This window comes from Wyeomyia smithii, chromosome 2 (assembly GCF_029784165.1).
Source record: "Wyeomyia smithii strain HCP4-BCI-WySm-NY-G18 chromosome 2, ASM2978416v1, whole genome shotgun sequence".
Taxonomy (NCBI): Eukaryota; Metazoa; Arthropoda; class Insecta; order Diptera; family Culicidae; genus Wyeomyia; species Wyeomyia smithii.
Genome location: NC_073695.1, coordinates 260,717,638 through 260,743,952, shown reverse-complemented (window position 1 = coordinate 260,743,952; position 26,315 = coordinate 260,717,638). Strand labels below are relative to the sequence as shown.

General features: G+C 31.5%; 1 protein-coding gene across 3 annotated transcripts in view; it reads right to left on the bottom strand.

Moving 5' to 3' along the window:
- Positions 1 to 26,315, bottom strand: part of LOC129720680 (serine/threonine-protein phosphatase rdgC) — a 240,188-nt gene that overhangs the window by 198,051 nt on the left and 15,822 nt on the right. The window contains exon 2 of one of the 3 annotated variants that reach the window (XM_055672237.1): positions 9,341 to 9,467. The exons of the other annotated variants lie outside the window; for them this stretch is intronic. The gene's annotated coding sequence lies outside the window, so the exon portion shown is untranslated. The remainder of the gene's footprint in view (positions 1 to 9,340; positions 9,468 to 26,315) is intronic. 3 annotated transcript variants of the gene reach the window in all.

The window sequence follows — 26,315 nt, the reverse complement described above, 5'->3', positions numbered from 1 at the left end:
TTTTGAGGATTCACTCTTCCTATATTAAGCCGGTCACAGTTATCCAGAGAACATCGAAGAAAAACTGAAATAAAACTGACTTATAACTTACAACCGTTGCAAATTTGTAAAATTTCTGTTAAATAATTATGGTATGGGTAACCCTATTCAAGAGATAAACTGTTAATCACCATTAGCAGCAGCACTGCACTTTTCGTCTGATTGCACATGAATAGAAATCGTGTACCGCTGCAATGACCGACCAGCGGCGCTTTGCTCTATGTGTACTGCATGGTTGCCTGGACCAGCATGTTTTTCGTTCAAGACATTAGTTTTTATTAGATTTTAACAACAGGCTTAAAATTTGCTTAAGAAAGAGAGCTGTTTCAAACTTTTCGAAAAACCTTTACCTTCGAGACATCAAATTAGTCTAACTTCATGGGAGCAAACAATCATTGACCTGTTGAGCTGGGTAGACTATTTTTTTGAAATCGTTATCGAGAATATCACATTTTTTTTCATTCTCGCTTATTTCCCGTCGGTCTAGTTCCGCCACTGTTGTTGTGCTAATCACCGACGCCTGGGGAAGCGACTTCACCTTGGACCCTAACTTACGTCCCGTTGATTCCCGGTGCAAACGGCTTTATTTCCTTATGCGATGGAAGGCGTGATCTCAGAGATTTTTCGCCCAAGAAAACCTACCACCCGAGTAACACACGTTGTTATAGAACAGTTGAGATAAATCCTCTAATACAACCTTCAGATATAGATTTCAGATGTCATTACCTTTTTCATGACTTCTCTATCATCAAAAAAGCGCAAAAATTGAAGGCTACTATAACAAGTACTGGTGCTTTACGAAGTATTACATATATAACTTCATGAAGGCAAGCCAACTCGTTAGACTGAAGCTGCAAAATACATCTCTAGTACCAATACGGTAAGAAAACGTTCCAAACAGGTTATTTTCAAGTTGTAATTGCTAACTAATGAACACACTGTTGACGCAAGCATAAAACTTCAAAATAAAAAGATTGCAGAACAGCGCCGATTTATATTAGGAACGATAAAAAAAGTGATTAAGGCATTTCGAATAATCACCGAAAAATAATAAACAATATTTGATCAACCATCTGATGCTTGTAATACAAAGTTCTACGTGCGCGTTCAATTTCATGGTGAAACATTGTGTTTTACTTCTGAAAAAATCATGCGCTATTCATTGGATACCGTTTTTCATTCGTTAATAAGTAGAAAACAGATTATGCATTATAGAATGTTCGCTGATTTATTTCATTGCGAAGAGTCAATTAACTCCACCACCGCATGAGCTTAGTTCGTAAACAACTATCTGGCATCTCTTTCTTACATGCGTAGTAAATAGCAATGTCGTTTTTTTTTCTTGGGTAGATCTGCACTGACCCAGTGCAATGAAAACATTCGCGCATTCGTGGGTCAGCATTCGCCATAACAAAGCGCATGCGCAAATGCGTTGCTATGACAACATTCACCCAGTGCATGCGCAAATGTATTGTTACGCGCAGTGCAACTAGATCGACAATCGTCTCGTCAGTGGCACTTTCAAATAATTATAAATCTACTATATAAAAATGGAATTCCGTAACGCTTGATCTTATTGATATTATTCCCTTAGTCTCTGTGGTGCACAGTAATCATCATCATTTTGAATCGTTCTAAATCAAAAATAATAAGCGGTGACATGTAGGTTTTTTAACATGAAAATGTTCGCTGATGTTCAGGAAAGACATTAGTTATAAAAAAATAGTTATCTAATTACTAAAACTTGAGATATTATTCACAAAACTACGTAAAACATGCAAAATTATGACTTTCTGTGCTAAATTTGCCTCTAAATCAAAATTCAAAGCGATGACATATGATTCTTTTTTCACTAAAATGTTTGTTGATGTTCAGGGAAGACATTCGAGGAAAAATAATTAGTATCTGATTACTAAAACTTGAGATATTATTCACAAAACTACGTGAAACATGCAAAATTATGAGTTTTTATACTTAATTCATTTCCAAATCAAAATTCAAAGCGATGACAAGTGATTCTTTTTTCATTGAAATGTTCGTTGATGTTTAAGAAAGATATTTGAGAAAAAATAATAGGTATCTAATTACTAAAACTTGAGATATTATTCACGAAACTACGTGAAACACGCAAAATTATGACTTTCTGTGCTAAATTTGCCTCTAAATCAAAATTCAAAGCGTTGACATATGATTTTTTACACTAAAATGTTTGTTAATGTTCAGGAAAGACATGTGAAAAAAACTAATTGGTATCTGATTACTAAAACTTGAGATTTTATTCACAAAACTACGTAAAACAAGCAAAAATATGCTGAATTTGCCTCTAAATCAAAATTTCAAGCGATGACATGTGATTTTTTTTACATTAAAATGTTTGTAAACGTTTAGGAAAGACATTTGAAGGAAAGTAACAAGTATCTGTTTACTAAAACTTGAGATTTTATTCACAAAACTACGTAAAACTTGCAAAATTATGACTTTTTATGCTGAATTTGCCTCTAAACGAAATTTAAAGCCATGACATGTGATTCTTTTTTCATTAAAACGTTTGTTAATGTCCAGGAAAGACATTTGAGGAAAAATAAATAGTATATGATTACTAAAACTGGAGATATTATTCACAAAACTACGTGAAACATGCAACTTTATGACTTTTTATGCTGAATTTGCCTCTAAATCAAAATTTAAAGCGATGATATGTGATTCTTTTTACATTAAAATGTTTGTAAACGTTTAGGAAAGACATTTGAAGGAAAGTAAGTCTGTTTACTAAAACTTGAGATTTTATTCACAAAACTACCTAAAACTTGCTAAGGGCTTTCTGTGCTAAATTAGCCTCTAAATCAAAATTCAAAGCGTTGACATTTGATTTTTTTCACTAAAATGTTTGTTAACGTTCAGGAAAGACATTTGAGGAAAAATAAAATGTATATGATTACTAAAACTTGAGATATTATTCACAAAACTGCGTGAAACATGTAAAATTATGACTTTTTATGCTGGATTTGCCTCTAAATGTTTGTTTATGTTAAAATATAAAATGTATGTTTGAAGATGATTTTCTGTATACAGCACAACAATATTGCAGCCTTCTAATAGCGCTCTTGATCAACCAGATTAGTTGAGAAAATTCGTTATCGATATTGTTTTAGCACATTTTGCATGTTGTAGGATAAGAACAACGATACACCGTGCCACAGAGCTGAGTCGAGAAAAATTGCAGTTCGAAAAGATTCTCGACCTGATCGGGGATCGAACCCGATATCACAACCGTGTGGGAGCCAATCGACATCGCTAACCACAGAGCCACGAGGACCACATACAGCATACAGAATACAGAAAATCACCGAAAATATTTTTTTTTTAATTTATACGTTTTTATACGATTCCATGCGAAACTTTGACTTTTTATGCGCAATTCGCCTCTGAATCAAAATTCAATGATTTGTTTTTTTTTTGCAATAAAATGTTCGTTGTTCTTTTATCTACAATTTTATTTTGCAGAATAACCCATGTCTCGAGCATGAACATTTTATATTTCTGATGTTTTCGTAGTTTTGTGAATAGTTACATTTTACGGCATTCGATTTACTTTTGTACTTTTGAATTTGAATTTGATTTTTATTAAAGAGCTTTTAACTAGAAATTCATTCAGCTCTTAATCTTACTGTTTTACTTTTTTTGCGATAATCCAAACTAGAACTCACATTTAGCTGCAGGAAAGGTTACGATTCATTTGTTTGAATATCGATTAAGAGGCAGCTTAAGCATTAAAAATCATTTATTTTCTTATTTTCTACAAAGTTTTGTGGATTAAAAAATGGCGACTTCCGGTTTCAGGAAAATAACCTAAAGTGATATATGGCCAACAATTTCAATACTTCCGAAAGTGGACCTCCTACGTCATTTTATAGCGATGACACATTTTTTTTTTTTTCATTAAAATGTTTGTTAACCTTCAGAAAAGACATTTGAAGAAAAATAACAAGTATCTGATTACTAAATTTGATATATTATTCACAAAACTACATGAAACATGCAAATTTATGACTTCTAAAGTGATATTTGGCCAACAATTTCAATACTTTCGAAAATGGAACTCCATACGTCATTTTGAAATCCAAAATGGAGACTTCCAGTTTCTGTTAATCAGCCCAAAATCACAAAAAACAATCCAATATGGGTATTTCCGTTATGCACGTTCTCAGAATATTGAAGTAGGGTACCGAACGTCTTCGTCAGTGGTTTTCTTCGGTAGTTTTACTGGCGCAATCTTATGCAAAAAAGGTCCGAAGAAAACCACTGACGAAGACGTTCGACACCCTACTTAAAGTGATGATGAAGTATAAGATGTAAATTTTATTTTTTAAGTGAGTTGAGCTAATGCAGCAATGAAATAAAAAAATATCTATCTCTGAAACCTTTGATCCCGAGCATCGCCGGGAATGTTCAACTAGTTGATTATAAAAAGCAATGTACAACCTTCAAAGATGGATTGTTTCTGTAGCTTGCTCCGTGTCAGTCAGTCAGTCAGTGACCTGAAGCAGGCCAATGATATAGCTTGCTCCGAGCTCTTTACACGCGAATATCGCGTGTATGTACCCGCACAAGACGTGGAGATCGACGATGTGATAACCGAGTCGGGTCTGTCTGTCGAGTGTATTCTGGAAAGCGGCATCGGTTGCTTCAAAAATACCGATATCCAGGCAAAGATATTGGATCGTAATCAATTGCTCTCTCGTCTGCGGTAAAAAAGTTTACACTCCGTCAGAGTCGTTTCGGGTTACGTTTACCGGATCTGTACTCCCTAAGCACGTCTCAATCGTTCGGGTCGTGTAATGATTTGCACTAATTGCAAGCAGTTAGCCGCCTACTGCTGCAATAAGGCACGATGTAGCAAGTGTGGGGAGAGTCATTCGGAAGATGCTTACAGTGTAAATGCTGAAAAGTTTACTCACTGCGGGGAAAATCAGCATGAGCTCTCCACATGCCCGGTGTACATGTAGCTCAGAGTTAAAATCAAGCGGTCACTTAACCCTCTGATACCCAGTGCTGCCTCTAGAAGGCCTTCATCAAAGCAAAGCAAAGCCTTGGTGCTACATTCCGATTCGGAACTTGCCCTTCTGTTAACTATACACAGACTTCGCAGCCAACCGTTAAGTGTACAGGACAATTGCGGGGCTAGCGCTACGATCCTACTGACACTAACAGTCTCTCCCAAGTCAAGACTCGAACCTAAGACGACTGGCTTGTTAGGCCAGCATCGTACCTCAAGACCAGCTGGGGAGGCAGACGGCCTTCATCAGAAACTCAATATCTCTTCATCAAAACGTCTGTTCACACTTATTTCTCACTAGTTGAACGTTCCCGGCGATGCTCGGGATCAAAGGTTTCAAAGATAAGAATCATTTTTTTTATATTTCATTGCTGCATTAGCTTTACTCACTTCAAAAATATAATTCACATCTTATACTTCCATCATCACTTTAAGTACTTTAATGTTTTGAGAACGCACAGAACGGAAAAACCCATATTGGATTGTCTTTTGTGATTTCGGGCTGATTATAGAAACTGGAAGTCACCATTTTGGATTTCAAAATGACGAATGGAGTTCCACTTTCGAAAGTATTGAAATTGTTTTCCAAATATAACTTTAGAAGTCATAAATTTGCATGTTTCACGTAGTTTTGAGAATAATATCTCAAGTTTTAGTAATCAGATACTTATTATTTTTCCTCAAATGTCTTTCCTGAACGTTAACAGACATTTTAATGGAAAAAGAATCACATGTCATCGCTTTAAATTTTGGTTTAGAGGCAAGTTCAGCATTAAAAGTCATATTTTGGCATCTTTTACGTAGTTTTGTAAATAAAATCTCAAGTGTTGGTAATCAGATACCGTGCTGGATCGAAACCTGTGCAGTATCGAAATCCGTACACCTTGATGTTTTTTCAGTTTTAAGCATTATAAAAATGAAAATTCATATGATAGTTACATGTACATTGTACATGTAATCATCATATGAATTTTCATTTTTATAATGCTTAAAACTGAAGAAAAACATCACGGTGTACGGATTTCGATACTGTACGGGTTTCGATCCAGCACGGTACTTGTTAGTTTTTCTTCAAATGTGATTTCTGAACGTTAACAAACATTTTTATGAAAAAAAAAAAAACACATGTGTTCGCTACAAAATGACGTATGGCGTTCCACTTTCGGATGTATTGCAATCGTTGACCAAATATCACTTAAGGTTATTTTCCTGAAACCGGAAGACGCCATTTTTTAATCCACAAAACTTGGTAGGAAATAAAAAAATAAAAGATTTTTAATGCTTGGGCTGCCTCTTATTCGATATTCAGACCAATGAATCGTAACCTTTCCTCCAGCTAAATGTCCCAAGAGTTCTGGTTCGGATTAACGTAAAAAAGTAAAAAAGAAAGTCTAAGAGCTGAATGACTTTCTGGTTGAAAGCTCTCTAATAAAAATCAAATTCAAATTCAAAAGTAAAAAAGTAAATAGAATGTCGTAATATGTACCTATACACAAAACTACGAAAACATCAGAAATGTAAACTGTTTATGCTCGAGACATGGATTATTCTGCAAAAAAAAATTGTAGATGCTGAAGGAACAACGAACACAAATCTTTGAATTTTGATACTGAGGCGAATTGCGCATAAAAAGTCAAAATTTCGCATGTATACATATAATACGTATAAATTTAAAAAAAAGTATTCTATATTCTGTATGCTGTATGTGGTCCTCGTTGCTCTGTGGTGAGCGATGTCGATTGACTCCCACACGGTTGTGATATCGGGTTCGATCCCCGATCAGGTCGAGAATATCTTCGATCTGGAATTTTTTTCGACTCAGTTCTGGGGTACGGTGTATCGTTGCAAAATGTGCTAAAAACAATATCGATAACAATTTTTTTCAACTAATCTGGTTGATCTAGAACGCTATTAGAAGGCTAGCGTGCAATATTGTTATGCTGTATAAAGAAAATCATCTTCAAACACACATTTTATTTTTCCTGAACGTTAACAAACATTTTAATGAAAAAAATCACATGTCATCGCTTTGAAATTAGATTTAGAGGCAAATTCAGCATAAAAATCATAATTTTGCATGTTTTACGTAGTTTTTTGAATAATATCTCAAGTTTTAGTAATCAGATACTTTCTATTTTTCCTCAAATGTCTTTCCAGAACGTTTAAAAAAAATTTAAAGGAAAAGAATCACATGTCATCGCTTTAAATTTTGATTTAGAGGTAAATTCAACATAAAAAGTAATAAATTTGCATGTTTCACGTAATTCTGTGAATAATATCTCAAGTTTTAGTAATCAGATACTTATTATATTCCCTCACATGTCTTTCCTAAACGTCAACAAACATTTTAATGAGAAAAAAAATCACATGTCATCGCTTTGAAATTAGATTTAGAGGCAAATTCAGCATAAAAAGTCATAATTTCGCATGTTTTACGTAGTTTTGGGAATAAAATCTCAAGTTTTAGTAATCAGATACTTGTTATTTTTCTTCAAAGGTCTTTCCTAAACGTTAACAAACATTTTAATGAAAAAAAAATCACATATCATCGCTTTCAATTTTGATATAGAGGCAAATTCAACATAAAAAGTCATATTTTTGCATGTTTTACGTAGTTTTGTGAATAAAATCTCAAGTTTTAGTAATCAGACACTTTTTATTTTTCCTCAAATGTCTTTCCTGAACGTAACAAACATTTTCATGTAAAAAAACCCACATGTCACCGCTTATTTTACACCACGGAGACGGAGGTAATAACATCAATAAGATCAAGCGTTACGGAATTCCATTTTTATATAGTAGATAAAATGAACTGACATCACTTTTTCTTATGTTTATCTGCGGCTTCATGATTATCTGAATCGCACGATAGCAACCATCCAGCTTCACGTTAAAGAACAAATGACTAAATCGGGATAATTAATTTTCTTGCGCTTCATCCTGCAATGATATTTCAAATTAAAAGGTTATTAGTGAGAAATTTGATTCAGAATAATTATCAGTGGCTGTTCAATTGCTTTATATTCCAGCTTTGTATAAGCAAAGACCGCCTAGAGGCGGCATTGGGCACTGCCGACATGAAAATTTTTCGCTGTTGTCAATGTTTTTTTGATTTGTTTCTTGCTCAGTCATGAAACGGCGACAGGAATCGAAGCTTTGATGATGCAGGAACTTGACAATGAAACGAATCTGGACTGTGACATTTTAGATAATTTGATAGTGACGATGATTACAAAGGACTTAATTATCTTACACATGCGACGCGCATTTAGCCAACCGCCCCAAAAAACGGTAAACAAAAAGCTTAGCCATCGCGTTCTACATTTTTAAAGTCATAAATTTTTGAGTCGAAGCTGCGCCTGCATTCAAAGAAATCATCAACAAGACAAAAACTTGAACTGCCAAAGTTTTTCATCTTTTTAAACTCGATCCCTTACCTGAAAAGTTCAAAGAGCTGGACACTTCATTTAAATACTTCAACTATTTGGATAAATCTATACGCTTTACAGAAAGATATTGGAACAACTTTAAACACTACACCATGGAAAATTTGCAAATATGTAGGAATTTTGTATTTTATGTCTGTTAATAATTATTCTAGTGTTCGTTAAAACGGGATTGAGTATGCATTAATAGCAATCCAAGAAACCCTGCCGAGATATCGTTTCGAGCAAATAATATATAAATCTTCACTTTACCGACGACAGTGCAGTTTCTCGTGGAGGACCTTCTGGATACAATAAGCTATATAAAGTTCGACCAATTATTAACTATGTCAACCAAACCTTCCGGTCAGTTCCAATGGAGTAGCACTTTGCGTCAATTAGCAGTTGTGCTCCACCAAAATGAAACTTTTTCAGATACAATATATGCTAACAAACCCATAAACGGGACATCTAATTATTTGTCCTGTGCGACGCACATGGCCATTTTTGTTTCACCTTGTGGAAGGATTGCTTCTCGATCTCAATCATCGCTAGTTGCATAACAATTTAATTAGCATAAAATGAGCTCGAAAAAAATTCCGTTTTGAAATTATGTTCCTTTGATTTTTTTTACGCGGTTGCCAAATGCCACCTTTATGCGGTCTTGATATTTTTTCAAATAAGTAACTATTTTTCAAAACAGAAGTTTTTTTGTTATCAGAAATGTGTTACGGATCACAAAACAAAGCGGCTAGAATATTTTCAAGCGAAAAAAAAAATTGGGCATCAGAGGGTTTAGGAGCGTTCAACGCGATCTTACACTGAGATGCTGAAGAAGACCGTGACCACTTCAACCATAACATCGAACCCCTTCGATCTGTTGTCCTTTGATGACACCGAATCTGACGATTCACCAGCCGGAGCGACTTACACCAATCCTGGGGAGTCTAGAAAGAGGAAAAATATTTATTCTCCTAAGCTTCCCCGAAAAGGTCATAAAATTTCCCAAAGTGGATTGAATGGTACAACTAGAACAAAAAGTGCTGCAAAAAAAACCGAAGCAAACTCCACCTGAGCTTGTAAATTTGAAGTCCCAGAAGGAGTTTCCAACACTTCCTGGAACATCTAAAACCCCAATTTCTGCTTTTGCACATCCAGTTGATAAATCAAATGCTGGATTAGTGAAATTCTCAGACATTGTGGACTGAATTTTTGAAACTTTCAATGTACCCGACCCAATTAAAATTTTTCTTACGGCATTCCTCCCACTAGTTAGATCATTTTTGAAGCAGTTGACTACTCAATGGCCCCTCCTAGCAGCGATCGTATCCTTCGTTGGCTAAATCATCTTCTAATCTGAAGGATTCTATCTCTGTCTTACAGTGGAATTGTAGAAGTATTTTACCAAAAACGAATTCATTTGAAGTTTTAATAAATAAAAACAAATGCGATCCATTTTCCCTTTGTGAAGCTTGGCTTACTTCAAACATTGATCTCAACTTCCATGATTTTAATATTATTCGCCTTGATCGAGACACCCCATACGGAAGAGTACTTTTAGTGATTAAAAAGTGCTATTCTTCCTATCGTTTTAACTTCCTCTCGATTCCAGGCATCGAAGTTGTCGCATGTCAAATGACAATACAAGGTAAAGGGCTTTGTATTGCCTCAATATATATTCCTCCCAGAGCACAGGTTGGGCAACGGCTGCTCTTTGATTTAATAGAACTTCTTTCCTCGCCACGTTTGATTTTGGGAGACTTCAACTCTCATGGTGTGGCTTGGGGTTCCCCTTACAATGATAACCGCTCCTCTTTAATCTATAACCTTTGCGATGACTTCGACATGACTATTTTTAACAACGGTGAAATGACACGTATCCCGAAACCTCCAGCGCGCCCAAGCGCTTTGGATCTATCCTTATGTTCGACGTCGCTACGGTTGGATTGCACATGGAAGGTAATCCTCGATCCTCTCGGTAGCGACCATCTGCCTATTCTTATTTCAATTACTAACGGGTCAACTCGCATGCGACCAACTGACATTCCGTATGACCTCACACGGAATGTCGATTGGAAGTTATACGAGGAAATGATTTCAAAAGCGGTCGGGTCGATTAAACATCATCCACCACTTGAAGAATACAACCTCCTCGCGGGCTTGATTCTCGACGCCGCGTTGCAAGCCCAAACGAAGAAATATCCCAGCGTAACGATCAAATAACGGCCTCCCACTCCGTGGTTGGACCAAGAGTGCTCCGATGTCTACACGCAAAGATCCGACGCGTTTTTGGCCTACCAGAAGGGAGGTATACCTGGCGACTATTTACGGTATTCGGAGCTTGATACCAAGCTTAAAAGCTTGGCTAAAGCAAAGAAAAGCGGATATTGGCGTCGGTTCGTGAACGAGACGTCGAGGGAGACATCGATGAGCACTCTTTGGAACACAGCCCGAAGAATGCGGAATCGCGTAACGGTCAACGAAAGCGAGAAGTCTTCAAGTAGGTGGATGTTTGATTTTGCCAGGAAAGTATGTCCGGACTCTGTTGCTGAACAAAACATTGTTCACGATGCATCTCCGGGCCATGATGCGAAAGAATCACCTTTCACGATGGCAGAATGTTCCAGTTGCCCTTCTGTCCTGTAACAATAACGTGCCTGGGTTAGATAGAATCAACTCCAACTTGTTGAAGAATCTACCCGGCACTGCCAAGAGGCACTTACTGAACTTGTTCAATAAGTTCCCGGAGCAAAACATTGTACGCAAGATTGGAGGCGCCATCCAAAAACCGGGAAAACTAGCTTCTCCAGGACCCGAGGATTACAAGCCCCTACCCCAGGTCATGACATCATGGATCAGCGGAACATACCATACATACTGCGTATTGATGGCCATTCGAAAATCGTCAGACGCCCATTTAACAACATAAAAATCCATGTGAAAAATCCATGTTAGTATTAAATTAGAATTAACTCCAACTCGTAGTCGGCAGCGAGAATAAAAAAATTGTTTTTAGTTTTAAGTCATCGGATATAATTGGCACCGTTAAACATTGTATTTGTACCGTGTCAAATAAATGATATGTGAAAGAAAAAAAGTCCTGGACCTGCAAGGAGCCAGTTTTGCAGGCTTCGCGATTGTGCAGGCCATAAGCGAAGGATTGCGGGGAGTCTCCTAAGTGCATGGTATGTTACGGAAAACTGGACGCCAGATACTTTGTGAGAGGCCCCAGGTGCCCAGCCGGTAAGCCGGGTAACGCAATTGAACCTAAACCACTACTACACGGCTCAGCAGCTGCTGAACCAAACAGTCACTGAGTCGCTGTCGGACATCGCCATCGTATCTGGCCCCTACCGCATCCCTTCCGGAAACGGTAACTGGATCGCGGATAAGTGCAGTATGGCGGCCGTATGGACGACGAGTAGGTACCCGGTTCAGGAGATTGTTTCAACCTCAAATGAAGGGTACGCGGTTGCCAAGGTAAAGGGAGTTTTCTACTGCAGTTGCCATGCTCCGCCACGTTGGTCTCCGAAAGGTTTACTCAGATGCTCGAACGCCGTTGGTGGTGGCAGGTGACTTCAACGCTTGGGCTGTTGAGTAGGGAAGTCGCTCTGCGACCCAGAGGGGTCAGATCCTGTTCGAGGCTTTGACAAAACTCAACTTAGATCTAGCCAACGTTGGAACCAAATGCGCATATAGCAGAAATAGTGCGAAGTCGATCATCGATGTGACGTTCTCCAGCCCAGGACTGATCTCAAACTGGAGGGTAAACGATGGCTACACCAAAAGCGACCACCAGTCGGTTTGCTATAGTGTAGACAACAAATCGAGGCGGCAGGTGATAGGTAGAGCCAACATTAACACCGTCCGCGGCTGGAAGACATCGTATTTGGATGCCAAGGTATTCGAAGATTGCGCGATGGAGGCAGTTGGCTCCACCCGACTGCTGATAACTAGTTGCCATACTATCACGGGCGTACGACGCCATCATGCCTAGGACTCGCCAACGTAATAATGGGAAGCCACCGATTTATTGATGTACTGACGCGACAGCGGGCCTCCGCAATGCGTGCCTCCGGGCAAGACGCCGCGCAGTATTCGCTTCTGCAAGATCGGCGCTAAAAAGTGCGATTAAGATAATCAAGAGGGCCAAGAGGCACGCTGGCGCCTGCAGAAAGATCACCAGCGATGCTGAAGCGTATCATCGGGGGACTCTTTCACGGTTGTGAATAACCGCAAATCAGAGCAACAGACGGTGATAAGAGTCGGAGACTGCATCATTACCTCAAAGCGATCTTTGAAGCTCATGGGGGTTATGGTTGACGATAAACTCACATTTGATAGTCAAGTCAACTGTGCTTGCAAGAGGGCTTCAACGGCTATTGCAATGGCTCGAATGATGTTGAAAGGCTCAGCGGTGAATGGCAGCAAGCGTAAACTTCTTGCCAGCGAGGTTTCGAGCATACTTAGGTATGGGGGCCCAGTGTGGTCCAAAACACTAGGTACTAACAATAATCGTGGTAAACTGGAAACATACACAATCAGCATAGTCATCTGGGAGGACGTAGAATGTTTCAAGCAACGTGACACAAGGGGCTTACTAGGTACCAGAAGATCATTCTCGATGACCAGCTGACAGCAGGAATGGTCCAATTCTGCGAAGGGTAGATGGACGCATCGACTTGTTCCGGTGGTATCTGGATGGGTCGGGAAGCGCCATGGAGAAGTTAACTTCCACCTGGCACAAATCCTGTCAGGTCATGGTTGCTTCAGGCGGAATTTTGAGCATGTCTTCATCGTATGTCTTCGTTTTGCACGAACCAGACACCACTCCGGACAACCTATTGTTTCGGTAGAATTTTGGTCGAACTAGGTCAGGTGGTTTGTTCCGTAAACTAGTGGTCATTGATGGATTCACTAAACATATAAAAAAAACAGAACTGAAAAAGTTGCAAACGTCGGGACGTTTAAATCATCGAGGTCTGGGTCTTTTTAAATCAGTTTCATGACCACCGTATATAAATGAATCACCGTATATAAGTAATAAAAGTGATACTGATAAACTCAATATTAATGAGAAAATCATACAATTACAGAAAATGACTGAAATTGCGAAATTGATGTAATTCTCTGAACCAGTTTTATAACTTTTACCATTTTGACCATTATTATCATCTCTAGAACGTTTAGCATTTTTCAGTATTTTAACCATTTATGGCATTTTTAGCATTGGCTGTTCGTAATTTGACCTCTTTCTCACTACATATTTGTATTTTTCGCACCGATATTAATACATTTATCATTTCAATCATTTCAAGTGTATCGACGTTTCGGACATTTGTAACAACTTTGGATTATTTTAATTGTATAGATTTCGTTTACCATTCTCACTTTTGACGAATGAAATTACAATACCGAACCCCTGCCTCAAATCGGCATTGAATGACCATCAACTAATGCTCCCCGAACCGTGCAACATTTCAAAACTCCAGTCACGCCGCCGCATCACCCCGAGCTGTCGCGTTTTTGCATGCAAAACAAGCAAACTGTCATGTAAATTGCATGATCATCAATATTAATTTATCGTTTCGCCTTCCATCAAATACGCGTCGGATTATAGCGCTGGAGACGACGGCACCCTTTTGCCAGTACCAATCGATGCGAGAGACTATTGAGACCCCGGTTCACAATTCTACATCCGCAGCAGCAAACGTTAGAACGGTTCATGGAAAGATTGCGAGAAAATTCTCTTATGAAACTGAAACAAGTCTCGAATCACTCTTCCATTCACACGCTGATAAGCTTTCAAGGCTAGATTTGTCCTTTCGATGGTCGTGGCACGATATAATCCCGAAATTGGCTCTGTAAAGATTTAACCTTGAGTGTTGTTCGTTTGTTTTTTTTTTCTTCTATCTCATTCGTTAACTGTATCCAATGTATAGTATGAAACCGAGCGTACATTGTTCGATCTCTAGTGGAGTTCAAAATTCGCCTTTCTTACCAAATAACATCAAAGCCGGGGCGGTGACGCGGCATCCACCGGAAGTTTATCTCTTAGCATCATCAATGTTGGAAGCCGAATAAGAAAAGAAAATCGAAATCAGTTTTGATGAACGTATAAAAGGGCTGAGCGGCGTCCTTAAAAATAGAGCTCTGAAATTCGAGACTTGATTTGAATACTGACTGTGAATGCTTGTCACAATTTAATGGAATTGTGTATGGAAATCCCATTCTGTTGAATCAAAAAAATGGACCGACGGAAGAAATTGATTTTCTTCCCCCCATTTCGTTAGATTAACATTTTCGTCTGCCTCGTTGATGACGCAACTTATTTGGTAACCATTAAAATTTACTAATAGATTGGATTGATTCTGTTTCGTTCGGTGCACGCAATTTCAAACTTTGAGATGGGGAAATAAGGACAACATGCGTGACATCAAACTTTCTACAACCAAACTAATTTATCGAAAATTTCAACATACCCAGAAAACTTTTCCTAGCACTGAAACAGCTCTAAACAAACCGGTGAAAGCGCTAGAACGCTGTGTTTTTGTCTAAATTCTACATCGAAGTGAGCAACGGCGAACAGACAATCTCCCGCATCAAAGGAAGATAATCTGATTGTAAACAGAAACGAGCAACTTTAGACACTGCTTTTGGGACAGAGTTTTTATTTGACTTTCACCGTTCAGTGGGGTTGAAAAAATTTGAATCTGATGTGATTTGTAATCATTAGGTAACATGCTTTAGTTTGAGTTTCAGCTTTTCAGTAGGTAAAGGTGAAGAAGTTGAAACTAGCGTTGTAAATAATTTATAAAAGCGAACGTGAGAACAGGACTTTTTAACGGAGTCTTCAAAAAATGTGTTTTTACTTATTTTTCTGGGGTGAAAAAATCGGCACCGGGAAATCTTTCATCATTTATCATTTATCATTTATCATTTATCATTTATCATTTATCATTTATTATTTATCATTTATCATTTATCATTTATCATTTATCATTTATCATTTATCATTTATCATTTATCATTTATCATTTATCATTTATCATTTATCATTTATCATTTATCATTTATCATTTATCATCTATCATTTATCATTTATCATTTATCATTTATCATTTATCATTTATCATTTATCATTTATCATTTATCATTTATCATTTATCATTTATCATTTATCATTTATCATTTATCATTTATCATTTATCATTTATCATTTATCATTTATCATTTATCATTTATCATTTATCATTTATCATTTATCATTTATCATTTATCATTTATCATTTATCATTTATCATTTATCATTTATCATTTATCATTTATCATTTATCATTTATCATTTATCATTTATCATTTATCATTTATCATTTATCTTTTATCATTTATCATTTATCATTTATCATTTATCATTTATCATTTATCATTATCATTTATCATTTATCATTTATCATTTATCATTTATCTTTTATCATTTATCATTTATCATTTATCATTTATCATTTATCATTTATCATTTATCATTTATCATTTATCATTTATCATTTATCATTTATCATTTATCATTTATCATTTATCATTTATCATTTATCATTTATCATTTATCATTTATCATTTATCATTTATCATTTATCATTTATCATTTATCATTTATCATTTATCATTTATCATTTATCATTTATCATTTATCATTTATCATTTATCATTTATCATTTATCATTTATCATTTATCATCTATCATTTATCTTTTATCATTTATCATTTATCATTTATCATTTATCATTTATCATTTATCATTTATCATTTATCATTTATCATTTATCATTTATCATTTATCATTTATCATTTATCATTTATCATTTATCATTTATCATTTATCATTTATCATTTATCATTTATCATTTATCATTTATCATTTATCATTTATCATTTATCATTTATCATTTATCATCTATCATTTATCTTTTATCATTTATCATTTATCATTTATCATTTATCATTTATCATTTATCATTTATCATTTATCATTTATCATTTATCTTTTATCATTTATCATTTATCATTTATCATTTATCATTTATCATTTATCATTTATCATTTATCATTTATCATTTATCATTTATCATTTATCATTTATCATTTATCATTTATCATTTATCATTTATCATTTATCATTTATCATTTATCATTTATCATTTATCATTTATCATTTATCATTTATCATTTATCATTTATCATTTATCATTTATTATTTATCATTTATCATTTATCATTTATCATTTATCATTTATCATTTATCATTTATCATTTATCATTTATCATTTATCATTTATCATTTATCATTTATCATTTATCATTTATCATTTATCATTTATCATTTATCATTTATCATTTATCATTTATCATTTATCATTTATCATTTATCATTTATCATTTATCATTTATCATTTATCATTTATCATTTATCATTTATCATTTATCATTTATCATTTATCATTTATCATTTATCATTTATCATTTATCATTTATCATTTAACATTTATCATTTATCATTTATCATTTAGCATTTTTCATTTATCATTTATCATTTATCATTTATCATTTATCATTTATCATTTATCATTTATCATTTATCATTTATCATTTATCATTTATCATTTATCATTTATCATTTATCATTTATCATTTATCATTTATCATTTATCATTTATCATTTATCATTTATCTTTTATCATTTATCATTTATCATTTATCATTTATCATTTATCATTTATCATTTATCATTTATCATTTATCATTTATCATTTATCATTTATCATTTATCATTTATCATTTATCATTTATCATTTATCATTTATCATTTATCATTTATCATTTATCATTTATCATTTATCATTTATCATTTATCATTTATCATTTATCATTTATCATTTATCATTTATCATTTATCATTTATCATTTATCATTTATCATTTATCATTTATCATTTATCATCTATCATTTATCTTTTATCATTTATCATTTATCATTTATCATTTATCATTTATCATTTATCATTTATCATTTATCATTTATCATTTATCATTTATCATTTATCATTTATCATTTATCATTTATCATTTATCATTTATCATTTATCATTTATCATTTATCATTTATCATTTATCATTTATCATTTATCATTTATCATTTATCATTTATCATTTATCATTTATCATTTATCATTTATCATTTATCATTTATCATTTATCATTTATCATTTATCATTTATCATTTATCATTTATCATTTATCATTTATTATTTATCATTTATCATTTATCATTTATCATTTATCATTTATCATTTATCATTTATCATTTATCATTTATCATTTATCATTTATCATTTATCATTTATCATTTATCATTTATCATTTATCATTTATCATTTATCATTTATCATTTATCATTTATCATTTATCATTTATCATTTATCATTTATCATTTATCATTTATCATTTATCATTTATCATTTATCATTTATCATTTATCATTTATCATTTATCATTTATCATTTATCATTTATCATTTATCATTTATCATTTATCATTTATCATTTATCATTTATCATTTATCATTTATCATTTATCATTTATCATTTATCATTTATCATTTATCATTTATCATTTATCATTTATCATTTATCATTTATCATTTATCATTTATCATTTGTCATTTATCATTTATCATTTATCATTTATCATTTATCATTTATCATTTATCATTTATCATTTATCATTTATCATTTATCATTTATCATCTATCATTTATCTTTTATCATTTATCATTTATCATTTATCATTTATCATTTATCATTTATCTCTTATCATTTATCATTTATCATTTATCATTTATCATTTATCATTCATCATTTATCATTTATCATTTATCATTTATCATTTATCATTTATCATTTATCATTTATCATTTATCATTTATCATTTATCATTTATCATTTATCATTTATCATTTATCATTTATCATTTATCATTTATCATTTATCATTTATCATTTATCATTTATCATTTATCATTTATCATTTATCATTTATCATTTATCATTTATCATTTATCATTTATCATGCATCATTACCAATTTCATATCTTCAATTTCAAATTTAGAATCTCAAATTTTGAATTTCAAATTTAGATTTTCGAGTTTTGAGTTTTGAATTTTTTTGAATTTTTATTCGCAAATATTGAATTACAAATTTTGAATATGGGTCATTCCATACGAAGTGTACATGCCACTTGGACACGACCATTACAGATTTTGTTCAAAGTTGGGGGAATTATTCATCTACTGTCTCTTTGGAAAAATCCTAATTTTGGTGTCGATTGGAATACCCTCCGCTTTCCAAGACCCCCTTCTTTATTGCAATGTCGCGCAATTTTTGTCAAAAATCTCTTTTTTATTTTTCTCACAATTCATAGACGTAAGATGTCCGAAAAATACTGATAAATGATTTTTGAAGAAAATAAACCAAGGAATCCAGAAAAAATATAATTTTTGACCGGAAGTGTAGCCAGATGAATTATTTTTGTATTTGAAAACTAAATTTACATTTTTCAGCAAATGCAGCCTTTTTTATTTTTAATTCGATAATTTCATGGTGTTCCTTGGAAAATTTAAAATAAGAAACAACTATCATATCGAGGTAATATGAGTCAATCTCGAGATATAACATTTTTACGAAAAAAGTTGTAAATTTCGTAATTATTTTATTTCATAATTTATAGACGTAAAACACCCGAAAATTAGTGATAGGTGAACTTTGAGGAAAATAAACCAAGGAATCTAGAAAAAATATTGTTTTTGCCCGGAAGGGTTGCCAGATAGATTATTTTTGTAAATAAAAATTAAATTTGCATTTTTCGGCCAATGCAGCTAATTTTATTTTAAATTTGCTGGTTTCATCGTGTTTATCAGAAAATTTTACGTAAGAAACACTTATCACCCCGTGGTTTTGAATTTTGAATTTTGAATTTTGAATTTTGAATTTTGAATTTTGAATTTTGAGTTTTGAGTTTTGAATTTTGAATTTTGAATTTTGAATTTTGAATTTTGAATTTTGAATCTTGAATTTTGAATTTTGAATTTTGAATTTTGAATTTTGAATTTTGAATTTTGAATTTTGAATTTCGAATTTTGAATTTTGAATTTTGAATTTATAATTTTGAATTTTGAATTTTGAATTTGAATTTTGAATTTCGAATTTTGAATTTTGAATTTTGAATTTTGAATTTTGAATTTTGAATTTTGAATTTTGAATTTTGAATTCGGAGTTTTGAATTTTGAATTTTGAATTTTGAATTTTGAATTTTGAATCTTGAATTTTGAATTTTGAATTTTGAATTTTGAATTTTGAATTTTGTATTTTGAATTTTGAATTTTGAATTTTGAATTTCGAATTTTGAATTTTGAATTTTGAATTTTGAATTTTGAATTTTGAATTTTGAATTTTGAATTTTGAATTTTGAATTTTGAATTTTGAATTTTGAATTTTGAATTTTGAATTTTGAATTTTGAATTTTGAATTTTGAATTTTGAATTTTGAATTTTGAATTTTGAATTTTGAATTTTGAATTTTGAATTTTGAATTTTGAATTTTGAATTTTGAATTTTGAATTTTGAATTTTGAATTTTGAATTTTGAATTTTGAATTTTGAATTTTGAATTTTGAATTTTGAATTTTGAATTTTGAATTTTGAATTTTGAATTTTGAATTTTGAATTTTGAATTTTGAATTTTGAATTTTGAATTTTGAATTTTGAATTTTGAATTTTGAATTTTGAATTTTGAATTTTGAATTTTGAATTTTGAATTTTGAATTTTGAATTTTGAATTTTGAATTTTGAATTTTGAATTTTGAATTTTGAATTTTGAATTTTGAATTTTGAATTTTGAATTTTGAATTTTGAATTTTGAATTTTGAATTTTGAATTTTGAATTTTGAATTTTGAATTTTGAATTTTGAATTTTGAATTTTGAATTTTGAATTTTGAATTTTGAATTTTGAATTTTGAATTTTGAATTTTGAATTTTGAATTTTGAATTTTGAATTTTGAATTTTGAATTTTGAATTTTGAATTTTGAATTTTGAATTTTGAATTTTGAATTTTGAATTTTGAATTTTGAATTTTGAATTTTGAATTTTGAATTTTGAATTTTGAATTTTGAATTTTGAATTTTGAATTTTGAATTTTGAATTTTGAATTTTGAATTTTGAATTTTGAATTTTGAATTTTGAATTTTGAATTTTGAATTTTGAATTTTGAATTTTGAATTTTGAATTTTGAATTTTGAATTTTGAATTTTGAATTTTGAATTTTGAATTTTGAATTTTGAATTTTGAATTTTGAATTTTGAATTTTGAATTTTGAATTTTGAATTTTGAATTTTGAATTTTGAATTTTGAATTTTGAATTTTGAATTTTGAATTTTGAATTTTGAATTTTGAATTTTGAATTTTGAATTTTGAATTTTGAATTTTGAATTTTGAATTTTGAATTTTGAATTTTGAATTTTGAATTTTGAATTTTGAATTTTGAATTTTGAATTTTGAATTTTGAATTTTGAATTTTGAATTTTGAATTTTGAATTTTGAATTTTGAATTTTGAATTTTGAATTTTGAATTTTGAATTTTGAATTTTGAATTTTGAATTTTGAATTTTGAATTTTGAATTTTGAATTTTGAATTTTGAATTTTGAATTTTGAATTTTGAATTTTGAATTTTGAATTTTGAATTTTGAATTTTGAATTTTGAATTTTGAATTTTGAATTTTGAATTTTGAATTTTGAATTTTGAATTTTGAATTTTGATTTTGAATTTTGAATTTTGAATTTTGAATTTTGAATTTTGAATTTTGAATTTTGAATTTTGAATTTTGAATTTTGAATTTTGAATTTTGAATTTTGAATTTTGAATTTTGAATTTTGAATTTTGAATTTTGAATTTTGAATTTTGAATTTTGAATTTTGAATTTTGAATTTTGAATTTTGAATTTTGAATTTTGAATTTTGAATTTTGAATTTTGAATTTTGAATTTTGAATTTTGAATTTTGAATTTTGAATTTGAATTTTGAATTTTGAATTTTGAATTTTGAATTTTGAATTTTGAATTTTGAATTTTGAATTTTGAATTTTGAATTTTGAATTTTGAATTTTGAATTTTGAATTTTGAATTTTGAATTTTGAATTTTGAATTTTGAATTTTGAATTTTGAATTTTGAATTTTGAATTTTGAATTTTGAATTTGAATTTTGAATTTTGAATTTTGAATTTTGAATTTTGAATTTTGAATTTTGAATTTTGAATTTTGAATTTTGAATTTTGAATTTTGAATTTTGAATTTTGAATTTTGAATTTTGAATTTTGAATTTTGAATTTTGAATTTTGAATTTTGAATTTGAATTTTGAATTTTGAATTTTGAATTTTGAATTTTGAATTTTGAATTTTGAATTTTGAATTTTGAATTTTGAATTTTGAATTTTGAATTTTGAATTTTGAATTTTGAATTTTGAATTTTGAATTTTGAATTTTGAATTTTGAATTTTGAATTTTGAATTTTGAATTTTGAATTTTGAATTTTGAATTTTGAATTTTGAATTTTGAATTTTGAATTTTGAATTTTGAATTTTGAATTTTGAATTTTGAATTTTGAATTTTGAATTTTGAATTTTGAATTTTGAATTTTGAATTTTGAATTTTGAATTTTGAATTTTGAATTTTGAATTTTGAATTTTGAATTTTGAATTTTGAATTTTGAATTTTGAATTTTGAATTTTGAATTTTGAATTTTGAATTTTGAATTTTGAATTTTGAATTTTGAATTTTGAATTTTGAATTTTGAATTTTGAATTTTGAATTTTGAATTTTGAATTTTGAATTTTGAATTTTGAATTTTGAATTTTGAATTTTGAATTTTGAATTTTGAATTTTGAATTTTGAATTTTGAATTTTGAATTTTGAATTTTGAATTTTGAATTTTGAATTTTGAATTTTGAATTTTGAATTTTGAATTTTGAATTTTGAATTTTGAATTTTGAATTTTGAATTTTGAATTTTGAATTTTGAATTTTGAATTTTGAATTTTGAATTTTGAATTTTGAATTTTGAATTTTGAATTTTGAATTTTGAATTTTGAATTTTGAATTTTGAATTTTGAATTTTGAATTTTGAATTTTGAATTTTGAATTTTGAATTTTGAATTTTGAATTTTGAATTTTGAATTTTGAATTTTGAATTTTGATATTGCATTTTGAATTTTGAATTTTGAATTTTGAATTTTGAATTTTGAATTTTGAATTTCGAATTTTGAATTTTGAATTTTGAATTTTGAATTTTGAATTTTGAATTTTGAATTTTGAATTTTGAATTTTGAATTTTGAATTTTGAATTTTGAATTTTGAATTTTGAATTTTGAATTTTGAATTTTGAATTTTGAATTTTGAATTTTGAATTTTGAATTTTGAATTTTGAATTTTGAATTTTGAATTTTGAATTTTGAATTTTGAATTTTGAATTTTTAATTTTGAATTTTGAATTTTGAATTATTTTGAATTTTGAATTTTGAATTTTGAAGTTTGAATTTTGAATTTTGAATTTTGAATTTTGAATTTTAAATTTTGAATTTTGAATTTTGAATTTTGAATTTTGAATTTTGAATTTTGAATTTTGAATTTTGAATTTTGAATTTTGAATTTTGAATTTTGAATTTTGAATTTTGAATTTTGAATTTTGAATTTTGAATTTTGAATTTTGAATTTTTAATTTTGAATTTTGTATTTTGAATTTTGAATTTTGAATTTTGAGTTTATAAATTTATAATTTTAATTTCTCTGTTTATTTTTAATTTGAATTTTCTAGTTTCTGATTATTGATTTCTCAATTTTCATTTTTCAGTTTTTGTTTGTCATGTTGTAGTTTTCAAATTCGGTTGCCATACTTCTGTATAACTAAATATTTTACTGAGAACAAATGCATTAACGGTCTCCAATCAACTTTTGCTAGTATCGCAAATTGATGTCGATGATGATGATCATCGCCTTGGGGTTTCGTCTGGAGAGCAATGAGGAACAATCCTACGTCGTCATAAGAAGATGTTTATTCCCATTTTCGCCACAATTGCGGGTTATCATGAGATATTTATTTGTCATATGATGAGCTGCTCTTTGTGCTAGCGGCACGAAAAAAGCAAAATTCGTTACTAATGGTGGGTGTTACTGACAGCTAATTATTAGTATTATTACCGTCAGTCACACCCAGAATAAATCTGCTTTCAGTATAACCAAGATTATAAACTTGAATCTTACATACTGTTTATTCATTTTATAAATTGATATTTATTTGTTTATTTTATTGGTATTCGAAAATTTATTGCAGTTTGCTTAACCCGTTGTAATAAAATATGAAGCTTTCCCATCGCTTAAAACTAATGGGAGCGCGTGGTTAATTGTAATGTATTCAAATTATGAAACTGAAATTTTATCAATTCCTAAAATGCGATGTTTTAGATTAAACTCACCCCTCGCGACGATTGTTCCCCAAACGGGGACAACATTCGGCCATTCAGAACAAATTTCGGTTGCCAAGGTCACGCTGGAGTTGGAGATTAGATTCTCTTTTTCATCTATTTTTCTTCCACGCGAGTGGCAGGCACCGGAGCATGGGTAAAACGAACGACGAAGGTTTTCCCGGAGGGCCAAATCTCACTTACCGGCTTTTCGAGAGCCGCTCGCTGTGGGAAATGGTTTTCCCCGCCTTAATTTATTGTCCCTGGTAATAATGCTTGTATTGGGACGACAAGCAAACGCCTGCAGATGCCAACGGTGAGAATTGTAACACATATGAGATGTGTAAACATATTTCAACCGCAGATTGATATTCACACACACGCAAACACACGCACAAACTCACATTTACACGCGTATTCAGCCAAATTGAAGAAGATGGATCAAAACCGGTCGATTTGAGCCTCCAGTGACTATGACTCGCGGGAAGTGCCAATCGGAGTGTCAATTTAGTTTTCACTTCTTGTTAACCTCATCCACCGCTGAACATACGTTGGAATATTGCGAGAGCTTACATTCACGGTCGGTCGCTTCGAATTTAAAATGTCACAACTTTTCTAGGAATATTGTTTGATTCTGGCAGTCAGTTTACTACCCGTACGGAGTGGTTCTGCACTCGAGTATGAGTGGATGACAGAGCGAACCACAAACCGGAATTATTTACCATTACCGCTTTTATTTTAGTATCGACATGGCGAAGTATGTACTCTAGAGCCGTGCTAATTGAATGATGGAGTGTTGAGGAGCTTACCATACAAATGTTTGCAAAACATTTCAAAAACACTTGTGCCGCCGCTATTGTCGATTTCACTCAAACCCTGCTGATAACTCCGATAATACTCTGAACGAAACAAAATATTTAAAATATCCCAGTTGGATACTTTTCTTCATTTTTATCTGAGTTGAAATATTTTCAACTCGCAGACTGCTGGAGGGCTTTGCCAAAGACGAATAAGGCTCCAACCAGTCAGACAGAGTTCGCTTGGCATCCCGAAAAGGGAAAGTATTTCCAACACCTACGCAATTTAATGGCCAAATTCCATCGTGGCGGCGAATGGCCGGGGGAGTATTATTCATCTCAGCGAAATAATGCTGGGAACTTTGAAACAAAATGGTAATGAAATTGGGTACAGATTGTTGCGCTGCGATAAAACGTATTTCGTATACTAGAGGAAAGTTTGGCTACCCGGTCTGCTGAAATTCGCATGAGGGAAAGTTTTATCTTGTCGGTGTACCTTTGATAATGATCATTTTTGTTTTGACCTGAGTCTATAATCTCCAGTAGACTGTTTATCATTTGTTTGTCTAGTTTCAATCTTCTTTTGCTCATAAAAAAAACTTTCAATAAACCAGGCAATATTATTCACTGGGGGTAAGATTAAATCCGATGTAACGATGATTTCGAATGGTCGCTCGATTTGATTCGATGCGACAAGTGCTACACAATGAAATTTAGTTCGCAACATTTTAAGTATTTCACAACCCAGCAGAAAGCCAAATCTACCCGTTTCATAGCACTTGCGCTTCCTTAGAACCGAAAAGATCCGGTTTCGAGAGTGCTCTATCATGTACGCATACTTGCAGTTGTTACAAAGTTACAAATGAACAATTCTCGTAATAAAATATAAGCGTGCCCTCCAACTTGTAACATTTCTCATGGTAGATAAAGTTCTGTGCCGTACCTCAATCTCATCTTAACATTTATATCATCCGTCTTTGACGCACAACAAAGTGATTCGGCACCGACTTTTGTGTAGTTTGGTTGTTCATGCTGGAATGATGAAACATTTCAGAAGAGCTTCGTAATTACCACAGGAATTCACACTAACCACTGCCAGCAACGGATATTAATTGCTTCATGCTGGGTTTATGGGGTTTATGATACTGGTAACTAGTGCTCACGAAAAGCAGACAAAGACTTCAGGAATGCCAATCAAAATAACTATTGTGCCACAAAATTGCTAGCTATTTGACGGAATCCTATTGATTGATGGTTGCATTCTGTTCGAGGATGATAAAATTTATTACCGATAACCGTTTTAACAGAATGCATTTTCCTCTCTACATTTTGGTGTTTTTTTTAACAAATTTTAGTTCGGTTTGTTTAATCTGTCAGGAACACTTATTGCTTTTACCACAGGTTTTCAATCAAAATTATAAATTCGTCTCAGCGTCAC